General features: G+C 47.3%; 1 protein-coding gene across 1 annotated transcript in view; it reads left to right on the top strand.

Annotated features, from left to right (window-relative positions):
- Positions 1-272: 272 nt before the first annotated feature.
- The window catches only part of lrrc4ba (leucine rich repeat containing 4Ba), a 37,564-nt gene continuing 14,265 nt past the window's right edge, over positions 273-23,571 (top strand). Inside the window, exons 1-2 of the mRNA XM_062984940.1 lie at positions 273-334; positions 21,155-21,278. The gene's annotated coding sequence lies outside the window, so the exon portion shown is untranslated. The remainder of the gene's footprint in view (positions 335-21,154; positions 21,279-23,571) is intronic.

The raw sequence follows: 23,571 nt of genomic DNA, 5'->3' as shown, positions 1-23,571 counted from the left end.
GTCTGGTATTGAGGGAGCATTCGAACAAAGGAAAAAATGCTCAGGTGTCCACGTACTTTTGGCCGGTACACCTGTCTGGAGGCATCATGATGCTCCTCTTTACTCATTTATTCAGGCTTGAATTGCTCGTCCGTCTGCGGTTCATGAATTGCCATTGGATGGAAAAGGAAGGAGGCGGGATCAAAGCGGAGTGTGTGTGTGTGTGTGCGTGTGTGTGTGTGTGTGTGTGTGTGTGAGAGAGAGAGAGAGAGAGAGAGAGAGAGCTCGTGGATGGAGGATGCTGGACGCGCTCTGTTCTGTCTGATGCTCGGATTTTTGGGGCTCGTTTATAAAGGTAAGGACGGAACATCAATCAAACGCGGCACTTTTGAAGTCTTTGACGTTTCCGTATCAAGTCTTTCATCTTTTTTTGCGATGCTTTTGTGCAGTTTGCGCGTGGACGTGCCTCGGCGTCGTGTTGCTTTTGCACTGCGTGTGCACCGTTGCGGATTTTAATTGCGCACCCGGACCTGGTCCAGACTGCCCGGTGTGCGGGGGGAGCGGAGCTCGGTTCGTAAGGAGCGGATAGATGCGGCGCGTTCGTGTCGCGAACGAGCTTCGGTTTGCGCAGCAGGACTGCGCGCACAAACACACACACACACGCAACATTAACTGCTGCTGCTTTCCTGGTTCATTCGAATTGACCTGGAATAATGGATGCACACGGTAGGGAGAAAACATCTCATTTTACTACTTTTGCTTCCAGATTTTGCGCGTTTTGGGCTTTTGCGTGTTTTTGTGTGTTTTGCGTGTTTGTGTGTTTATTTGTTGCGTGTGTGTGCACATGCACAATGCTCTGTGAATTCTGTGTTGGCAACCTAGTCTCAGGTAAATGGAATAATGAACCCTACCTGTCTGTCACTGAAGAATTTGGGTGGAATTGAGCCTGGCACCTTGGTTACTGCGTGGTTTTGTGCATGAATATGTGCTAGTTTGCATGCAGTGCCATGCCTGGTGTACTGTGGTGTCTCGCACTGCTGCACCATCCACCCTCGCTGCCCTTTTTTGACCACTTGAGCTGATCTGACTTCTCCAAAAGTTTCCCTTCGTCAGATTTTCGATCGTCAGTCAGTGTTTGACCTGTTGTGCGTCGATTTCTGGAGAGATGCGGGATGCGCTTCGTACCAGCGCTGGTTTTGTTGGTTCTGCTGGTGCAGTTGGACACTGTTCTGTTCTGTTCTGTTTTTTGACTGATAGGGACACAAAAAAATGCCACACACCGACTGCCTTGTTGTTGTTGTTGTTGTTGTTGACTTCAGCAGCACCGAAATAAATATTTAAATGTTTTAATGGTTAACCAGACTTGTGCACTGGTTTCACTGGTGATGCCAGGTGTTCAGACAAGTGAACGCATTTTAGAATCTTCCTGACCAGTTAAAGGTGGGAAAACTACTTTTTTGACCACTAGTAGCACTGTGGAGCACTGTGGAGCAAACTGTGCCACCGCTCACACACACACACACACACACACACACACACACACTGTCGGCCTTGTTTACTTCAGCATGCATTTACATTTTGGCACTTAGCGAACGCTTTTTTATCTGAAGCGACTTACAGTTGTGCCAGTGTATTGTCTAAGCAATTGAAGGTTAAGGGCCTTGCTGAAGGGCCCAACAGTGGCAACCTGGCAGTGGTGGGGACTGAACCAGCGATGTTCTGGCTACTAGTCCAGTACCTTAACCACTAGGCTACAAATGCCCGACAGCATCCATGCAGTTGGACTTTAGTTTATGCCAGCTATGCTTTTCTAACACTAATGCTATTGCACGTGTTTGGAATTGTGTTGGTTTAGGGATTAAAGTGTCATTTTCTGTCCTCTGGTGGCACTTCAGAGCACCAGAAACCCTAAAAAATGTAAATTTCTCCAGGATATGTGATGCACAGAGGTGCCAAATGCACGCATATAGTCCAGGCCATACATTAAAGCTATAGCGTCCACTACAGGCCACGATTACCGTCGCTGGTGAGTGTTGAGCACTGCAGGATTAAGTGAGTCCGTACTTATTGTGATATGCACTGTCTAAACATCACTTTTTCACTTTCATACCTACACACACACAACTGATTTAGCATAAATAAATAATAAATCAATAAATAAATACTTTATGACTTGTGCACTGATAAAGAAACATTAACTGAAGCCGCAGGTTCGTTCCAGTTTCTTCTAGTCCATGCGTGATGGTGCTGGTGGATTTGAGTTTGCTCTTTTCCAGGTCTGACCACTAGGGGCATTGTGGAGCACTGTATGATATTATAACGCTAGTTCACCAACCTTCAGCTCTGGGTTTGAATCTTAGTGGTGCTTTCGGCCAGCCGGACTACACGAACAATTGGCTACGTCCAAATCTACGGTCAGACCGGCAGCAATGCGAGACGACAAAGCGATTTCGGTTAGAGCTGCGATTTCCGGCGACGCAAAAGTGGGTGGAGTCTGTGACATGAAAAGTTTAACTTGCCGATTACCAATAAGAACCGAGCTTTATCTCCGCCACCGTGAAACGCTACGGTCAGCTTTTGGTTCTTAGATAACCGTTCCTACTAGAGATGGAAGAGAAACTCACTCTTGTCGTGTTGATGCACAGTCAGTGATGGACTACACTGGGATGAAATGTATAGAATATTGATTTCCCTCTAGGATGTTTATTTTCAGCAGGAACACGTCTGATTTGTGGTCAGATTGTTTCGTCTGCAAGCTCTGTAGATGCCTCCCAGACCGTAGAGCAATCTGTGATGGATTGGCACCCTCTGTGACCCTGACCAGGATAAAGTAATGATAAAAGTATGATACTGTGGGATAAAGTAGGTCATGTGACACTGTAAATCGTACATAGGGGTGATATAGAACACATACACACTCCCGCATCAAACAAACACGGTGCAACACTGGGTGTGCAAAAGTATGTGGACACCCACACACATCGCTAACAGGAGTGTAAAATCAATTATATTAAGAGTTTAGGGAAGGCCAGTTCCTGTTCTACATGCTGTATCGGGAGCTCGGTGTGGACAGACTCCAGTTTCCTGCCCCGACCCCTCTGAGCACATTTGGGAGGAATTTGAAAGGTCAGGTCCGACATCCGTTCCTGACCTGACAAATGCTTTTATTCTGACTGAATTGGCGACATTTTCACCGACACACAAACTGTCCACTGATCCAGATCCACAGAGAGGCGGCGGGGGTGACCACTCCGTATCAATGTCCACGGTTCTGAAATGGGATAACCAGCAAGCTTATGGTCAGACGTCCACATACATCATGACGCATATACAGTATATATATAGCATGACTGCTAGTTGTTCTGTATGGTGCACAGAGCTGATGTTCTGCCTGTTGAAGCGATTGTTGTTGTCTTTTGGCACTTGCAATCTGGATATATCCAGTTCCCATGTACTCTTACTCAACACCCTTGTGTTTCCTCTACGACTCATGCCACACTTCGATCAGACGGTAGAAGTCGCTGCAGCAGTGCCCTACCACCTCCTGTTGAGCGACCGACCAGGAAACTAAACCCCTGACTCACCCATATTGTATTTACTTACTTGTTTGACCCACCTCTGGCGTCAGGTGTAAGAATACTTAATATTTTAAACCCACCCGTATTCGCAGGGCAGAAGTGAGGTGTGTTTTTGATACGAGCTCTCCGCATTTGTTGGAATTGACTGATCTGGCTTCTCTACCAGACGTCACCATCCTACAATCAGAGGGTACAGACCGTCAAACTGCCCCGCCCCAGACTCTACAAACAAGGGATCTTTAATTATTATATTTATTATTATTTATATTGTGGTTATTTACATTACATTTACATTTTCGGCATTTAGCGGACGCTTTTATCCAAAGCGACTTACAGTATACAGTCCAAGCAATTGAGGGTTAAGAGCCTTGCTCAAAGGCCCAACAGTGGCAACCGGGCAGTGGGGCTTGAACCAGCAACCTTTTGATTACTAGTCCAGCTCCTTAACCACTAGGCTACAACCGCCCTCATAAGCGGTGAGGGTGTAGTCAGAGGAGGAGTCATCGATCGTGTCTGAGAGACTGAGAGATGCTTATATTATAGTCCGGCTTGATCTCCATCTCATTTCCACCTGTTTGGACGATCAAAGAAGCTTTAAGGGGAAGAAGATTTTCATGTGATGATGATGTGAGAGCAGCGGCGCATCAGTGGCTACGAGCTCAACCGACGGTGCTGACGGTGTTAAAAAGGAAAAACGCATCGTAAGGTGACGATGTATAAAAGGGATTTGAAAGATACTCACACTGGTTCCGGGTTTTCACGCAGTGCCAGGCTGGTGTGCCACCTCAGTGCTTGACCTTGTTTACTGCAGCGTGTTGGAGTCTGCTTTATGCCAGCGTCTGCACTTTGGGCTCTTGCGTTTGGTTTAAGTATTTTTCATGTTTTTTTGCTTTTTTATTTCTGTTTTTTCTCCCAGTTTAGTCGTAGCCAGTTACTCTTCTGCTGCTGGAGACCCTGATGGCGTATGAGGAGGGTATATTTGTCTGACACGCACTTATTCTGATGCGTAGGCGGCCCTCCGATTCCTTCTTATTCACCTGTACTTCAGGGATCTGCGTGTGAGGTCGGTCTCGCACATGGAGAGTCACTCGCTGATCTCCATGTTCCTCCACTTCTGTACAGGTGCCTCGACCTACTGTTTAGGAAGTTCAGTAGGAAGGTGGATGTTCAATAGAACATTCAGTGGGACACTGGGTGACAGCTGTGCTTGGTCAGCGTCTCCCTGCAGGTCTCTGTGCTCAGTCTCTGTGCTCAGTGACCGCTGTGCTCGGTCAGCGTCTCTCTCTCTGCAGGTCTCTGTGCTCAGTGACCGCTGTGCTCGGTCAGCGTCTCTCTCTCTGCAGGTCTCTGTGCTCGGTCTCTGTGCTCGGTCTCTGTGCTCAGTGACCACTGTGCTCGGTCAGCGTCTCTCTCTGCAGGTCTCTCTGCCGGTCTCTGTGCTCAGTGACCGCTGTGCTCGGTCAGTGTCTCTCTCTCTCTGCAGGTCTCTGTTGATGCTTGTCATAATGTTCAATCCTTTAAATGTGACGACTCAAGCTGCTGGTTTTATGGTCCCCACATATCCAGGAGCATAAAAGCGTGAAGCTGCTGTGAGAGGAGAGAGACGGACCGGAACTGAGGGATCATCCGGGGAGGAGCAGGAGGCATCAGAGAGGCTGGGTTAGGGTTTAGGGTTAAGATTACGATTAGGGTTTAGGATTAGGGTTTAGGGTTTAAGATTATGATTAGGGTTTAGGGTTTGGGTTTAAGAATAGGGTAAAAATTAGGACTATGGTTAGGATAAGGATTTAGGATTAGGGTTTAAGATTAGGGTTGGGCTATGGTTTAAGATTAGGATTATGTTTAGGGTTTAAGAGTAGGGTTTAGGGTTAGGTATAGGGTTAGGACTATGGTTTTGGGTGGGACTATGGTTTAGGATTAGGACTATGGTTTAGGATTAGGACCATGGTTTAGATTTAGGACTATGGTTAGGGTTTAGAATTATGATTATGGTTTAGTGTTAGGACTGTGGCTTAGAGTGGGACTATGGTTAGGGTTTAGAATTATGATTATGGTTTAGTGTTAGGATTATGGTTTAGGGTGGGACTATGGTTAGGGTTAGGGTTTAAGAATAGGATTACAATTAGAATTAGGGTTAGGGTTTAGGATTAGGACTATGGTTTAGGGTTAAGACTATGGTTAGGATTGAGGTTTAAGATTAGAGTTAGGTTTAGGACTATAGTGTAGAGTTAGTAATAGGGTTAAGGGTTTAGGGTTAGGAGCAGGGTTTATGATTAGGGTTTAAGACTAGGGTTTAGGACTAGGGTTTAGAGTTAAGACTATGGTTAGGATTAAGGTTTAAGATTAGAGTTTAGGACTATAGTGTAGGAATAGAGTTAGGAATAGGGTTAGGGGTTTAGGGTTAGGAATAGGACTTAGACTAGGGTTTAGGGTTAGGAGCAGGGTTTATGATTAGGGTTTAAGACTAGGGTTTAGGTCTAGGGTTTAGTGTTAGGAATAGGTTTAGGATTAGGGTCAGCGTTTAGGGTTAGAGTTAGGGGTTTAGGCTTAGAAATAGGACTAGGACTATGGTTTAGGCTTGGAATCAGGTTTAGGATTAGGGTCAGGGTTTAAAATTTGGATTAGGGTCAGGGTTTTAGGACTAGGACAGCAGATAAGTCGTCGATCCCCGCAGGCCGAGCTAGAAAAACCATCCAGCCGAGTTTGATCTGGCGCTCGTGAGCCGCTAGCACGTCGCGCAGCGTTCAGCAGCGGCCGGGTTTTATTTCGCGCTCAGTCGGAGGCGTCGGACGCCAGATTTATGAATAATTCGGTTAATGACCTCATCGCTCTGTATTCGTCTGCTCGGTGCCGCCGTTCCCTCCGGCCGCCCACCGCTGTCTGCACGCTGGCGGCGGCACTGAATCATGGGTAATGTTGCTGTTTGCGTCGGGTGTTAAACTTTCTTCTCCGAATTCGTGGCTTCAGACCCGAGAAGTGCCCGTCTGGCACGGTCGCCCTCGTGCCCTCCGCTAAATGAGCTGTAAATAATCAGCCAATGATTAAAAGAGTGGCACCGGCAAGCGACAGAGATAAATTCAGCCCTGGGAACGGGAAACACACACACACACACACACACACACTCACACACACACTCACACACACACACACACACACACACACACACCCACACACACACACACACACACACTCACACACACACACACACTTTAAACGCCGGCTTACAGGGATTACCGAGGGCACGTGGAGGGAGGCTCGGAGCCGGGTGTGAAATTAGCCGGACCCGTATGTACTCTGGTGTAACCTCGTCTCGCTGTAGGTCACGTTTCATTACATCTACACAACACACACCCGCTTGCAAATGTTTACCCCCCCCCCCTTACCCGCCCCCTGTCGACAACCTCTGCAGGGCAGTAATTTCCGCCGGTGCCCAGGTTTAAACGCTCTAGTAGGTCTGGACTTACTAACACACCCTTCAGCAGAAATGCACTCGTTGTAGCTCGACTGTGAGGCTTTCTGCTTCTCTGCGCCGCTTCTTCTCTTTTCTTATTTGGAGATCCGTATGGCGCACGGAGGGTCATTATCCCATGTCGTAATTGCAGACCTCCGACAAGCCGCTTGTTGTTTCTGTAGAGCTGAGATTCGAACTTACGAGCTCAAGCTGCTTTAAGGCTGCACCACCCGACCGCCCTGTTCTGAGACTTAATTCAAGACACCTCGGAGTGGACACTAATGGCCAAGCATGACGCCTGTGTATGTAGACGCCCGACCGGTCGATAGCACTGCTGGCGGATTCTAACCCCGGATCCCAGCGGTTGTAGGCTACTGTCATTTACCGCCGCGTCACCTCAACGCTGATCATGCACCGATCCATCCAAAGATGGAGGCGTAATTAAGGAACTAATCAGACTAGAGAGACGTCCTAATTAGGAATTTGGCGTGTTTACTGCTAGATCATTAGTACGAGGAGTGTGTACACACACACACACACACACACCTGGAACACATGTGCAGCGTACCACTGAGTTTACGTTTAGGGTCTAGGGTTTAGGATTATGATTAAGGTTTAAGATTAGGGTTACGGTTAGGGTTTAGGACTAGGGTTTAGGGTTAGAACTTAGTTAGGGTTAGGAGTATGGCTAGGGTTAGGACTATGGTTTAGGACTATAGTTTAGGGTTAGAACTAGGGTTTAGGGTAGGACTATGATTTTGGATTAGAACTTATAGTTTATGGTTAGAACTTAGTTAGGGTTAGGACTATAGTTTATGGTTAGAACTTAGTTAGGATTAGGACTATGGTTTAAGGTTAAGACTATTGTTTAGGGTTAGAACTTAGTTAGGGTTTAGGACTATGATTTAGGGTTAGAACTATGGTTTTAGGGTTAGGAGTATGGTTTAGAGTTAGGACTACAGTTTAAGGTTAAGACTATGGTTTAAGGTTAAGACTATGGTTTAGGGTTAGGACTATGGTTTAGAGTTAGGACTATAGTTTAAGGTTAAGACTATGGTTTAAGGTTAAGACTATGGTTTAGGGTTAGGACTATGGTTTAGGGTCAGGACTATGGTTCAGGGTTTATGTCCCCTAGTTAGGGACACGTCTAGGGTTTAAATAATTGACCCTGTTCACTTGATGAAGCTCACTTGACCGTGAACAGTGTCACCCATGTTCTCGTACAGTGCAGACCTTTTTCTTGAAGCTTCTTGGACGCCATCTGAGCAAGAGGTGCCAGTTCGGGTTCTGCTTTCACCCTTGGCAATACACGGCTGTGCCACCTGCTTTCAGATGGGTGCAGTCAAACTAGCCCTGATTAAATGGGCGCAGAGAAGTCACCAGACGTAGTCATGTCATTTAGAAACTTCAGGATTCTCATGACCTGCGAGTGCACATAAAGCCCACACCGGTGCGGATACCCGAACCCCTCGGCCGGGGCAGATTTGAGCATCGTGTGGAGAATTTGGCGGACATGAGTCGGATGGCACGGCTGATCGAAGGACGTAAAATCGACCCCCCGTCTCTCGGACGGGAGCGGCGTACACGGATCACACTCCGGGGACGAGGTGAAGACGGCTCCGAGGCCGAGGCTGATGAAATCCGGGGTAACGTGGCGGGAGATCGTTAACGATTGGCACGCCGCTTGGCTCATCTCCCGAATCCTTCATGCGCTGCGGTCTGCAGGATGGTTTCTGTAGACTTCAGATTTATCGACACCTTCGATCCTGGAAAAATAAAAATATGATGAAAATGACGAGATCTGAGGTCAGTCTGAGGTAGAGGAACGTTAAAATGTCTCGAACACACACACATCCAGTCGAATAATCCTTCAGTCCTTCAGGCAATCAGACGACGTGTTTAAAAATAGTTCCACGTCTGAACGTCCGTCACCGCTGGAGATCTGAAGAACACGGTGGCATTTTGAGGTCACCGCGTCTCTAAATCTGCTCTGAGATCCGTGCCAACACGTTGTTTAGGAACACGATTCTGTACATCAGAGACTCCAGCTTTTGAGCCACACACACACACACAGGGTGGGTTTGTATGTTAGGCTGCATGGCATCACGGACTCTGTAAAGTACCAGAAGATAATAATAATAATAATAAATGTAATGTAATAAATGGTATATATACTGTATATATATATATATATATATATATATATATACTGTATATATATATATACACACCGATCAGCCATAACATTAAAACCACCTCTTTGTTTCTACATTCACTGTCACTTTATAGAAGCATATAGAAGCACTTTGTAGTTCTACAATTACTGACTGTAGTCCATCTGTTTCTCTACATAGAGGACCACCACAGAGCAGGTATTATTTAGGTGGTGGATGATTCTCAGCACTGCAGTGACACTGACATGGTGGTGGTGTGTTAGTGTGTGTTGTGCTGGTATGAGTGGATCAGACACAGCAGCGCTGCTGGAGTTTTTAAATACTGTGTCCACTCACTGTCCACTCTATTAGACACTCCTACCTAGTTGGTCCACCTTGTAGATGTAAAGTCAGAGACGATCGCTCATCTATTGCTGCTGTTTGAGTCGGTCATCTTCTAGACCTTCATCAGTGGTCACAGGACGCTGCCCACGGGGCGCTGTTGGCTGGATATTTTTGGTCGGTGGACTATTCTCAGTCCAGCAGTGACAGTGAGGTGTTTAAAAACTCCAGCAGCGCTGCTGTGTCTGATCCACTCGTACCAGCACAACACACACTAACACACCACCACCATGTCAGTGTCACTGCAGTGCTGAGAATGATCCACCACCTAAATAATACCTGCTCTGTGGTCGTCCTGTGAGGGTCCTGACCATTGAAGAACAGGGTGAAAGGGGGCTAACAAAGCATATACAGAAACAGATGGACTACAGTCAGTAATTGTAGAGCTACAAAGTGCTTCTATATGGTAAGTGGAGCTGATAAAATGGACAGTGAGTGTAGAAACAAGGAGGTGGTCATAATGTTATGGCGTGTGTATATATTTGCGTGCTGAGTGTGGCGATGGATCGTAACCACGTTCAGCACGTTTGACATTTGGACTGAAATCCAGCCGGACGCTGAAGACCTTCAGGAATGTCACAGCAATAAAAAAATCCATCCCGTCCTACAGGAAGCAACCTGACGAGCATAAATAATGAAAACCACACACACCTGAACCACCTGAACCACGTCCTGTCCACATACTTCTGACCACACACACCTGAACCACCTGAACCACGTCCTGTCCACATACTTCTGGCCACACACACCTGAACCACCTGAACCACGTCCTGTCCACATACTTCTGACCACACACACCTGAACCACCTGAACCACGTCCTGTCCACATACTTCTGACCACACAGACCTGAACTCAGTGATCAGGAGGAGAGAGTTCATGTCCTGTCCACGTCCTGTCCACATACTTCTGACCACACAGACCTGAACTCAGTGATCAGGAGGTGGGTGACCAAGTCCTGTCCCCATCCTGTCCACATACTTCTGACCACTTACACCTGAACTCTAATCAAGAGGAGAGTGACCACATCCTCTCCACATACTTCTGACCACACACACCTGAACTCTAATCAGGAGGAGAGTGTCCATGTCCTGTCCACATACTTCTGACCACACACACCTGAACTCAGTGATCAGAAGGAGAGGTGGGCAGTCGGTGTTTCTGATACAACCCCACTCTCTCTATCTGGGCTTGGGACCTGCACTTAGAGTGCACTGATACAGTAAGTGCACCTTACACTGCCTAGTCTTTTTGACCCGTCCCCACCTCCATCAGCTGATAGCACTGCTGAGATTCGAACCCCAGACCACAGATCTCAGCAGTAGTATAATAATAAAAAAGACGCGCTCCTGTAGCGATTGTTCGTTGCGGCTGATAAATGAGAGACGTTCTGAGTCGACTGTAGGAAGCAATAACGCCGTGATCTGATGTTTCCTCTGACGGCGGCGGAAATGATTCCTGACAGGACGGAGACGTATGAAGACAAACAAGCGCTTCTGATCTGATTTGGAACGTTACGGGAATTTCGTTACCGCGTGTTTTACCGTCTGGTGTTCTGGCTGACGTCTAGTTATTATATATATAATATATATATATATATAAATTGAATTGTCGTTTTGAATCTGTAGATTAAGTTTACGTTTATTGATGGGGGTTCTGTCCTGATTCGGAGATGTTCATGTGATCATATGATTTACACTATACGGACAAAAGTATTTGAACACCCCTCAAATTATTGAACTGAGGCGCTTCGGTAACACCCGGGACGGTTCTTTCCTTTTTTAGCATGACTGCACCCCTGTGCTTTTGGGGTGGACCGTGTTGACCACACCAATGTTGCCCCGTCCGAACACGCTTGTTGAGCAGCACATCAGGAATTATGGGAACTCGTTTGGATTAGTTCCCTCATTGCTGGTGTTACAGCCTGTGCTGTACTGGAAAGGCTGTCCACAGTATTTTGAAATATGACTGCAGGGATTGGCTGCAATGTTTTCCTTCAACTGCTGCAGACCTCCGGTCCTGACCGAGGAGGGTCGTGACACACGTGTTCAGCACCAGGCGGGTTCGTATGGAGATCCGTATCGCGCACGGAGAGTTCCCTGTCTCTGTGCAGTACCATCAATCAGCCAGCAGAGGTCATAACCGCAGCAGTTCTGAGAAACCCATTCGGCTCCCACAGTAGCTCCTGTTTTTGTTCTGGCTTTCTCGTACACTCGCTCAGTGGTTGTCATCCTCCTCCTCCATGAGATTTGCATCGGTTTTCTAATGCGCTTGTTTCTCAAAGGCCTGAATGCATCGTTCTTCCTTATATGTGGTTACTGGTCAGACCGAGGCTTTCATCAATCACAGCTCACCAGCATCATACCCGCTGCCCTTCTTGAGTTTACTTCACCAGCACCAAATATAAGGAGTCTGACTGTTCCATCATGATCTCCGGCACGTCTTCAGTTCATTATCACCTCCCTTTTAGCTGCATTTATTAACGTGCTAAATTCCTTCGCAGCCTCTTCGATAGACGGGTGTAAATTTTTATGTGTGTGTGTGTTCATTAAACCTGAAAGGGGGTAAACGCGCCTGTCAGGGATTTCCACAGAAAGTAAAATCGATGTCTCGAGGACGATGCCGGACGTAACCAGTAATTGAATTTTCATCCTGGGTGATTTTACCGGTCGTCGTATGTTTTTAATCCATGAATAACGAGTCGAGAACACACACCCTGACGTTACGCCGAGCTCGACGAGCCGGCCGGACGCGTCCCGGTCCGAACGCGCGTACGCTCCGACCCCGCGGTTTTGCTGACGCTCGGACTCCCGCCCGCCAGCCGCTTAATTAGCGCTGACTGATGTGATGGAGCGGCCGGTTCGAGCCAGCGCTCGGGGAAAAAAAATGGACGCTGTCAGCCCTTTAATTATTGAATAATTGTCAGTAAAAGATGGCAGCGGTTAGTGATATTAAAATGGATGGCATCGTCCAGCTGGTCCCGGTGTAATTGACGACGGCGGGGAGGCTTTTCCCGGCTCCAGGGGGGCGTTTGTGGTTTTATGGGGTGATTGGAACGATTTTGGGGTGGACCGTGTTGACCACATCGACGTTGCCCTGTCCGAACACGCTTGTTGAGCGGCACGTCGTGAATTATGGGAACTCGTTTGGATTCGTTCCCTCAGTGCTGGTGTTACAGCCTGTGCTGTACTGGAAAGGCTGTCCACAGTATTTTGAAATATGACTGCAGGGATTGGCTGCAGACCTCCAGTCCTGACCGAGGAGAGCCGGGACTAACACACGTGTGCAGCACGAGGCGGGTTCATACGGAGATCCGTATCGTGCACGGAGAGTTCCCTGTCTCTGTGCAGTACCATCAATCAGCCAGCAGAGGTCATAACTGCAGCAGTTCTGAGGAACCCCTTCAGCCCTCCCTCCCTCAGCTTGTTAACCAGCCCACTTGAATGGCACGTTGGCGATGAGGCACGGCTTGCCGTTGATGTTCCAGTTCAACCCGAAGGTTTATGATGGAGTTGAGATCGGGGCTCTGTGTCCAAGTCCAGTCACGTTTTTCTCTCAATGTTTAGCGCTAGGTTAGCAAGCTGTAGCGTGATAAACACGCGTCCGCCACACGAGCCCGGTGCTTTTGCTGAGTCTTGGCATTGCACGTGTTGACCTTAGGCTTGTGTGCAGTTGTGCAGTTATCAGTCATTGATCTGTAGTTTAAACGCTGCTCCTGCTGCTTTCAGGTCATCCTGCGACTGTCCGAGAGACTGCCGGTCTAGCTACAAAGAGAAATCTTGTGTAGCTCACCTGTTCGGGGACGATCTGTGGTTCCTTAAGGTGTTTGTTTTATATGGAGCAATTCTATACAGAACCTGATTGGCTGGATCAGTGGTGCCCATAAGTGCACAACAGATTCCCACGGGCACCTCGGCCCAGCCTGGATTCGTTTTCTAGGTTAGCTTTAGCCTTTAGCTAGCTTTTATAAATATGATGTGTTTCCCAGTCGCCTAGCAACAGTGCTCCGGCTGCGTTCGTCGCTGAGAAGGTTAGCGTAGCGTTAATGCGTCCCGTGGGGTTCGGCGTGATGTGATGAGGCGGCGTGTGAGTAAAGAGGTTACACGAACCGTTAGCGTGTGTTTGGGTTAATTGATTAATGAAGCGCGTCGCAGGTTTAACCGCGGCGTGAGGAGCCGAGCGCAGGCGGCGGAGAGGTAAAAAAAGGTGGCGGCGAGGTGAGAGGAGCTGAGTGAGACCTGGTCAGGGTCCCAGAACCTGAGAGAAACGAGTGAGGGCGCAGAAATAAAGGCTGATAACTCTGCTGAGATCTGCTGATTAACAGTGGAATAGTGAAATGATGACCATCACCAACACCAGTACGAACACCATTACTATCACCATCAACAACACCATTACAAACACCATTACCAGTACGAACAACATTACCAACACCAACACAAACACCATCACCTCCATCTCTAACACTGACACCATCACCAACAACAACACCAATATCATCACAGACACCATCACCAATACCATCGCCAGCATCATCAATCTAACAGCATAACCAACACCATTACCAAACCCATTACCAGTACGAACACCATTACTATCAACAACACCATCACCAACAGCATAACCAACACCATTACCAACATCATCACAGACACCATCACCAAAACCATCACCAATACATCACAGACACCATCAACAACACCATAACCAAACCCATTACCAGTATGAACACCATTACTATCACCAACACCATCGCAGACACCAACAACAATACCATTACCATCACTTACACCAACACCATAACCAACATCAACACAGACACCAAAACAATCACCAACACCATTACCAGTATGCACACCATTGATGACACAAACACCAACACCATCACCACCAAACCATCACAACACAAACACCATCACCACCATCTCCAACACTGACACCAACACCAACATCATCACAGACACCATCACCAATACCATCACCAGCACCATCAATATAACCAACACCGACACCATCACCACCATCTCCAACACCGACACCATCACCACCATCTCCAACACCGACACCATCACCACCATCTCCAACACTGACACCAGCACCAACATCATCACAGACACCATCACCAATACCATCACCAGCACCATCAATATAACCAACACCATCACTGACACTGACACCAACACCACCATCTCCAACACCAATATCAACACTGACGCCATCACCAGCACCATCAATATAACTAACACCATCACTGACACTGACACCAACACCACCATCTCCAACACCAACACCAATATCATCACAGACACCATCACCAATACCATCACCAGCACCATCAATATAACCAACACCATCACCAACACCGACACCATCACCACCATCTTCAACACCGACACCATTACCAACAACAACACCAATGTCATCACCAATATCATCACAGACACCATCACCATCACTGACACCAACACTATCACTATCATCACTGACACCAACACCATTATCACTACCATCATCACTAACACCATCACCAACACCGTATGTCGTTTTTGTATTGGAGTGTCGACAGAGTGACGCGTCCGTTCAGGCATCGTGCTGGACATGCGGGTGAGCAGATGGAAAACTGGTCTGTCCACCCTAAAACCGGTTGTATGGACACCCTTACATGTCCGTTACGGTGTATGTAAACTTTTGACCCAGAGTCATGCACATGAGATAGTGCTCAGCAGTGGGAACACGGACTGCTGGGCTCATTCAGGCGTGAGCCAATACGCCCGCGGGTGGCGCGGCTACGTTTAGCGCTGCGCGTTTCGGTTACGGCGTGATAAAAGGGCGCCGGAGCCGTGATCCTTATACACTGTGGCAAACACACATAATCTGTGCCATCTGTGCCATCCCGCTGATCCAGAGTGCTGAGGAGAGCTGAGAAGATCGCTAGCTCTACCATGAAACCATGCTAACGCTAAGTTCACGCTGGAAGTCGTGTTTACTGCAGCTAGCAGGGAGAAGATTAGCCGAGCGGCGTAATAAACGAGCGGAATAACGAATGATCCAGATAACGATCCGGGGACGAGATCCAAACCAATTCATGAATTAATAATTAAAGACGACGATTAAACGCTGCTTATTTATTCATGCCGCTGTTTGTTTGCTAGCTAGGTGACAGGGCTAATGCTAGCAGTAATACATTACCGTACACACGGCGATTATGCTATTAAACTCTAACTTTAGAGTCTCACTCTGATTAGCGCTGTTAGGGTTTTGGGTGCTGGAGCCTATCCCAGCTTTCCAATGGGTGCAAGGCACACAGCAACACCCTGGACGGGGCGCCAGTCCATCACAGGGCAGACACACACACACACACACACACACACACACACACACCCATTCACCTATAGGGCAATTCAGTGTCTCCAATTAACCTGACTGCATGTTTTTGGACTGTGGGAGGAAACTGGAGCTCCCAGAGGAAACCCACACAGACACGGGGAGAACATGCAAACTCAGCACAGAAAGGCTCAGTGGGTAGCACTGCCACCTCACAGCAAGAAGGTCCTGGGTTCGATTCCCAGGTGGAGCATTCCAGGTCCTTTCTGTGTGGAGTTTGCATGTTCTCCCCGTGTCTGCGTGGGTTTTTTGTCTGGGTGCTCTGGTTTTCTCCCACAATACAAAAACGTGCAGTCAGGATAATTGGAGCTACTAAAATTGCTTTAAGTGTGTGTGTGTGTGTTTGCCCTGTGATGGACTGGTTACCTGTCCAGGGTGTTTTCTCTCTAGATTTTATTTCTAGATTTTCATTCTAGATTTATTTATTTCTTATTTTTATTTATTTATTTATTACTTTTTATTTATTTATTTCATTTATTTATTTATTTATTTCATTTTTTTATTTTAATTTTTTTTATTGATTTATTTCATTTATTTATTTATTATTTTTTTTTATTTCTTATTTTTTATGTATTTATTTATTATTTTTATTGATTTCTTATTTTTATTGATTGATTTTTTTTTTTTAATTTATTTATAATTTTTTATTGATTTATTTATAATTTTTTATTGATTTATTTATTATTTTTATTGATTTATTTATTATTTTTATTTATTTATTTTAACCCAGTTTTCTTTCTGGCCTGCGCATACTTAACTGACTTATTTTGAGTTTTATTTCCACCTCGTCCTCTGATTAGGCATATCCATTTCCCTATTGTAATTCCTTTGGGCTTGCATTGCCCACCTGTTTTACACAAGTCAGTGGTCACGCTATGCTTTATATGTATCCTTCACTACCGTCACTTCAATCAGACAGTGAGGAGGAACCCTGATCGACCTTCCCAACCATAGACACGGTAAACTGTTTCTGTTGAGTGCCCGGCTCGGCTGGTAGCACCACTGATACACAGACGTTTTGCACTGGTGCAAAAACATTCATATTTTAGTGTGTAAACGTGCTACTCTGGTACGAGACGTCTCTTCATCTCTTGACATGATGAACCAACGCTCGCTTTTAAACGACTCATTTTCATTTCAGTCCACGCTGCACGTTCTCCAAGGTCGTCTGAAGAACCACCGTGAGAAGCTTCAAGTGGTTTTCATAGCGGCGCTTGAGTAGCACTGCTCTACTTTACGGTCCGGGGGGGAATCACAGCGTGCGGATGTGAGATTCGCTCCCAGCGTGTTTTTATTTAATAAATAATCTGAGCTTTAATAGATTCCTTAGCTGATGAAATTTGGGTTCATGTGCGCTACATGGACGAAAGTGTCAAACGTCTGTCAAACGCCTAAATTCGTTCGTTGGCTCAATTTGAGTGACATTCAACTGACCTTGACATTTTTATACAAACCTACAGATTATTAATAAATAAAAAAACAGGAATTTTATGAATGTGGTGAATATAAAAGGAAACCTGGTGACCCGCCCTGCTCCCTATACCGACCTGATCAGCTGCCTCAGTACAGAGGATTCTAATAACACATGGAACTCATAATCAGATTATTTAGACGCTCTACTTTACGTCACCACAGTTTTAGCTTACTAAGCTAACACAGTTAGCATCAGGCCGTTTAAACCGACGCTAGCACGCCGGCTAACGTCTCCCTCCGTGTACCGAAAACGCTTAAACCGTCCCTGACGCCACAATTTACAAATAAACCACACTCGTATAATTACACCTTTATACAGATTAAACATCAACCAGTTTATTAACACTTAAAAGGAACTCCGTTGGTTGCTCCACATTTCATTCGTCCACCACGTTTGTAGTTGTTTGTGAGAAAAGTCGTGCCGCACTGAATGCTGGGATTGATCTTCAGCGCTGAGGAGGCGTCGGACGCTCCCTCGTTATTCAGTCAGATCATCACTCAGAATCATTAAGGCGCCTCAGTAGGAGCATTTTAGGGGATCTAAGAATTTAGACATGCCCTCTTCTCAGGAGTGTAGTGTAGGATGATGGGAAATGTGTCTGTGTAGACAGAGAGCTCGGCTTTCACACAGACCCTTAGTAGTCTGAAGCTCGAGGGGTTTGGACGTGTTCCTGCCCTGCGCTCGGCCAGACCCCGACCGGAATACAGCATGAATGGAATATTTGTCATGTAAATAAAAACAAAACTGGCATCATGGTTGACGACAGGAGGTTCTGACATTAACAACCGTCCCTCATGTGTATAAACATGAGGAAACACTTTTTATTTTGGACCCGGCGAGAGCTCTGGCGACCTAAACAGACACAAAGTGACTGGGAGTGAAGGGATGAATGAGGAGGTTCGATCATGTGTGAGTAAGATTGACCGGGTCAGAAGAAAGCGCTCGGCTAAACTTAGCTCACATCAGAGCGGTCGAGCGTCCGGGGTTCAGCGCCTTCCTGAGCCGCTCAGACACGGACGCTCGGTCTGCATCGCTGCATCTGCATCGCTCTCTGCTTTTATCATCCAGCTCAGACCGGGTCAGGCGGGCAGTTTCCTCCTGTAACACGTTCGAGTGGGTCTGTGTGAAAACCTAGTGATCTCTCTACACAGACACATTTCACATCATCCTACACTCCCGAGAAGAGGGCGTGTCTAAATTCCTAGATCCCTTTAAATGCTCCTACTGAGGCGCCTTAATTCTGAGTGATGATCTGACTGAAAGATGAGGGAGCGTCCGACGCCTCCTCAGCGCTGAAGGCAATCCCAATTTATTTATGCTGGGCAGCTGCAAGGGTGGCACGGTGGCGCAGTGGATAGCACTATCATTTCATAGCAAGAAGGGGATGGGTTCGATTCCCCAGGTCCTTTTTGTGTGGAGTTTGCACGTTCTCCCTGTAAATCCAAAGACATGCAGTTGGACCAATTAGAGCTACTAGAAATTGCCCCAAGTGTGTGTGTGTGCCCTGTCATGGACTGGCGACCTGTCAGGGGTGTGTCCTACCTGTCGCCCAATAAATAAGCCCCACCGCGACCCTGACCAGGATAAAACAATGATAAACAGACGTGAGTGAATGAATGAATGAATGAATGAATGAGCAGCTCCAGTCTACTCTACTGACTGAGATGTGATCAGATTTATATTGAATGTGTAGACCCGTGTGTGTGTGTGTGTGTGTGTGTGTGTGCCCTGTCATGGACTGGTGACCTGTCCGGCCTTGCGATGAAACAGACCCACCGGGACCCTGACCAGGATGTAACAGACAGTGAAATAATGAATAAATGAATGAATGAATGAGAAGCTCCAGTCAGACTGAGATGTGATCAGATTTATATTGAACGTGTAGACACGAGTGTGTGTGTCTTTGTGTGTATGTGTGTGTATGTGTGTGTGTGCCCTGTGATGAACTGGCGACCTGTCCAGGGTGTGTCCTACCTGTCGCCCAATGAATAAGCCCCACTGCAACCCTGACCAGGATAAAATGATGATATACAGACAGTGAATGAATGAATGAATGAATGAATGAATAAGCAGCTCCAGTCAGACTATGATACGATCAGATTTCTATTGAACGTGTAGACCCGTGTGTGTGTGTGTGTGTGTGCTCACGTCCCGTGGGCTAGACGGAGAAGGAAAGGTGTGTAAACACGAGCAGATGCGGTGGGAGATTTACAGTGTTTGTCGGGAGTGAGAGAGCAAGGAAACATGGTCTCGTCTCTTCTTCACCCCGAGCTGCTGCTGTCAGGACGTAAACAAACGAGGAAAACGCACAGAGGCGGAAACCAAGAGAGCGAAGGAGAGACGGGCAGTGTGGGCGTGTGTGTGTGTGTGTGTGTGTGTGGGCATGTCTGTGTGTGTTTGTGTGTGTGTGTTTGTACAGAGGAACAATGTGGTAAAAGCAAAATAAATAAATCATTGTAAAAAATCCTAAAAATAAAACAGTGGTGCTATCAGCCAGCCGGGTTTCCACACAGACATGATTGGCTGTGTCTGAGTAGGGGGGCTGAAGTGCTGTGATGGATCTGCACCCTGTCTAGGGTATTCCAGACCTGCAGCGACCCTGACCAGGATGAAGCGGGGAATAAAATGTACTTAAATGAACTAGACCCCCCAACGTACACACTCAAAAGTATTTGGACGCCTGACTGTGAGCTCGTCGAGCAGTGAGAGTGACCTCTGTGTGACCTTTTCTGCTAGAACATCAGCCGCTCTTCTTTAAAGACTTGTGGGAATTTGTGCCCGTTCAGTCAAAACATGGCAGCGTTTGTATGGCTGGGTGCTGATCGATCAGTTGATGTTCAGGTTCATCCCAGAGCTGGTCTGGAGTTTATTTAAACCGAACTGGCGCCTTGATACATTTGCACGTGTAAAAGCATGAGGAAATGAGGCAGGACTTCGGATTCCGTCTGTGGGAATTTGTGCTCATTTATTCATGACTGTTGGTCATGTGATGCGCTGATATCGGATAAAATGACCTGGCTCACAGTCAACATTGTGGGGTTGAGGACAGAGCTCTGCACAGGCCACTGATGAAGCACAGTCACGCTGGAACAGGAAGGGTCCTTCCCTAAACTGTTGCTGCAAAGTTGAAAGCATGTGGTTTCCTTTATTGAACTGATTTATTACACCTGTTAGCGTTGTTGTGTCTGAAAAAAGTAGAAGTGGCGTCCCTAACTTTTGCACATGTAAAAGGAAACAAGGCAGGACTTTGGACTGTGTCTGTGGGAATTTGTGCTTGTTCAGTCACAAGAGCGCTCGTCAGGTGAGCAGTCAACATTCCAGTTCGTCTCAAAGTGTTCTGTGGGGTTGATGTCAGCGCTATCAGCCAGTCAGGCATCTGCACAGACAGGTTGTCTGTTGTGGCTGAAAATCCCAATATGTCCCAATGGCGTCCCAATACTTTTGCACATGTAAAAGTATGAGAAAATGAAGCAGGACTTTGGACTGTGTCTGTGGGAATTTGTACTCGATCAGGCATAGCATTCCAGTTTGTCTGTTCTGTGGGGTTGACGTCAGCGCTCTGCACAGCTCACGCTTGGACATGAAGGGTCCTTCCTCAAACTGTTGCCACAAACTTGTTAGCAGTGGCTGAATCACCTGAGCTTGATCTTTAGAAAGGGTGTCCAGGTACTTTTGGTCAATATTTTCACCAGTTTGTGGAAACATTAAGGACTGACCTTTGTGCTTGTGGTGCAGATTTTGCGGACCGCCAGACGAGTCGTTCCTGAGTGCCCGAGCGATGGTGTCGCCGACGCCGAGTCGTCGAGTCTGGAGGCGCGCGACAGGAAGTCCTGCTGACGGGAAGGGCACGCCAGCCATGGTGAGTGTGTGTCTGTGTGTGTGTGTGTGTGTGTGTGAGGCAGTTGCCATAGCAACCTTGCTCTCTCAGAGACACTGCGTACGTGAACTGAATCGGTTTCGTGAATCGACTCTGAGGAGTCAGAATCGACTCTCCATTGTTAATGCCTGGAATGAAAGAATCGACTCGCGCTGTAGATGATTCGTCAGATGATTGTTAATTATGCATCGAGGGCTCCATCGCCATTTTCTCTCAGCGTCAGAGTGAGAGAGTGAGAGAGAGAGAGAGAGAGAGAGAGAGAGAGAGAGTGAGAGAGCGAAAATAGTGAGAGAGAAAGAGTGAGCGAGAGAAAGTAAGAGAGCAAAGGAGTAACAGAGAAAGAGCAAGAGAGAGTGAAAGTAAGCGAGAGAGAGAATGAGCATAAGCGAGAGAGAAAGAGAGAGAGACGGTGAGAGAGTGAGAGAGAAAAAGAGAGAGCAGGAGAGCGAGAGAGAGAGAGAGGTACACTCTGCATCCCTTCTTTTCTACACACTTGTTCTGCGCACTGATATTAATGGCACCATGTAGAGGTAGGCGCAGCGTCAGTGTCCATGGTGACCGGTATCCATGGTGATGTCCATCAGCCAGAGCGAGTCTGTGTTTCCATGGCGATGCGCATCAGCACATCAGCATGTCGCATGCCAGTACGAGCATTGTTTTTTTTCAGCATGTCAGTCACAGCTCAAGCCCGGAGGGCGCAGATAATAGATGACATCATCTATAGCTTCGTCTCGGGGTCGTGTTCGGACCGAGGGTGGCGAGGTCGGCAACACTCCACCCCACACAGCCTGTGTACCTCACAAACTGGGAACATGGAACTCTGGGAACACAGGAGCATGTGTACCTCACAAACTGAGGATTCTGGGAACTCTGGGAACACAGGAGTCTGAGTACCTCACAAACTGGGAACACAGGGAACACAGGAGCATGTGTACCTCTCAAACTGGGAACACAGGAGCATGTGTACCTCACAAACTGGGAACACAGGGAACACAGGAGCTTGTGTACCTCACAAACTGAGGATTCTGGGAGCTCTGGGAACACAGGAGCATGTGTACCTCACAAACTGGGGATTCTGGGAACACAGGAGCATGTGTACCTCACAAACTGAGGATTCTGGGAACACAGGAGCATGTGTACCTCACAAACTGGGAACATGGAACTCTGGGAACACAGGAGCATGTGTACCTCACAAACTGGGGATTCTGGGAACTCTGGGAACACAGGAGCATGTGTACCTCACAAACTGGGGATTCTGGGAACTCTGGGAACACAGGAGCATGTGTACCTCACAAACTGGAGATTCTGGGAACACAGGAGCTTGTGTACCTCTCAAACTGAGGATTCTGGGAACTCTGGGAACACAGGAGCATGTGTACCTCACAAACTGAGGATTCTGGGAACACAGGAGTCTGTGTACCTCCCAAACTGGGGATTCTGGGAACACAGGAGCTTGTGTACCTCACAAACTGAGGATTCTGGGAACACAGGAGTCTGTGTACCTCCCAAACTGGGGATTCTGGGAACACAGGAGTCTGTGTACCTCACAAACTGGGGATTCTGGGAACACAGGAGCATGTGTACCTCACAAACTGAGGATTCTGGGAACACAGGAGTCTGTGTACCTCCCAAACTGGGGATTCTGGGAACACAGGAGCTTGTGTACCTCACAAACTGAGGATTCTGCCCCTAGTTTGACGCAACAACAGCCTCCACTCTTTCGGCATTCGTCTGTGAAGATTTGTGAGCGTTCAGTTAAAGAACTGATGTGTAGGATCAGGCCCGAAAAGGCCAGGCATTCCAATTCATCCCAAAAACTTCACTGTGAACCATCGAACAACACTAAATACAAGAACAGGTGAGGAGGTAAGGAGGTAAGGAGGTAGCCAGAAGTAAACGGACTTGTTTGAAAAGCGGACATACGTCAAGCAATACAGTCTAAGAACACTGAGCACTTACAACGTGGCACTTTGGAAACGAAGGTACCGGGGTACCTGGCACGCTGACAATGTGTCCGTGAGATCTGGGGACCTGAGAGAGCGGGTACCTGTCGCCCCGGGAACATGACGATTTGATATAATAGCACTGTGGGAACGTATAAACCTGAGAACGTCGGCGCCTGTGAATACAGGAGTGTGGCTACACTTCAGGAACATGACGCTCCGGAAACACGGGCTGAAGGTTTCCGAGAACAAACCGGCTCACAGGAACAAACATATCGACGCTTTAAATACACTAATGATCAAAAGTATTCGGACGCCCGGCCGTGAGCTTG

Source organism: Trichomycterus rosablanca, chromosome 22 (genome assembly GCF_030014385.1).
Source record: "Trichomycterus rosablanca isolate fTriRos1 chromosome 22, fTriRos1.hap1, whole genome shotgun sequence".
Taxonomy (NCBI): domain Eukaryota; kingdom Metazoa; phylum Chordata; class Actinopteri; order Siluriformes; family Trichomycteridae; genus Trichomycterus; species Trichomycterus rosablanca.
This window is presented reverse-complemented; position numbering and strand designations above follow the sequence as displayed.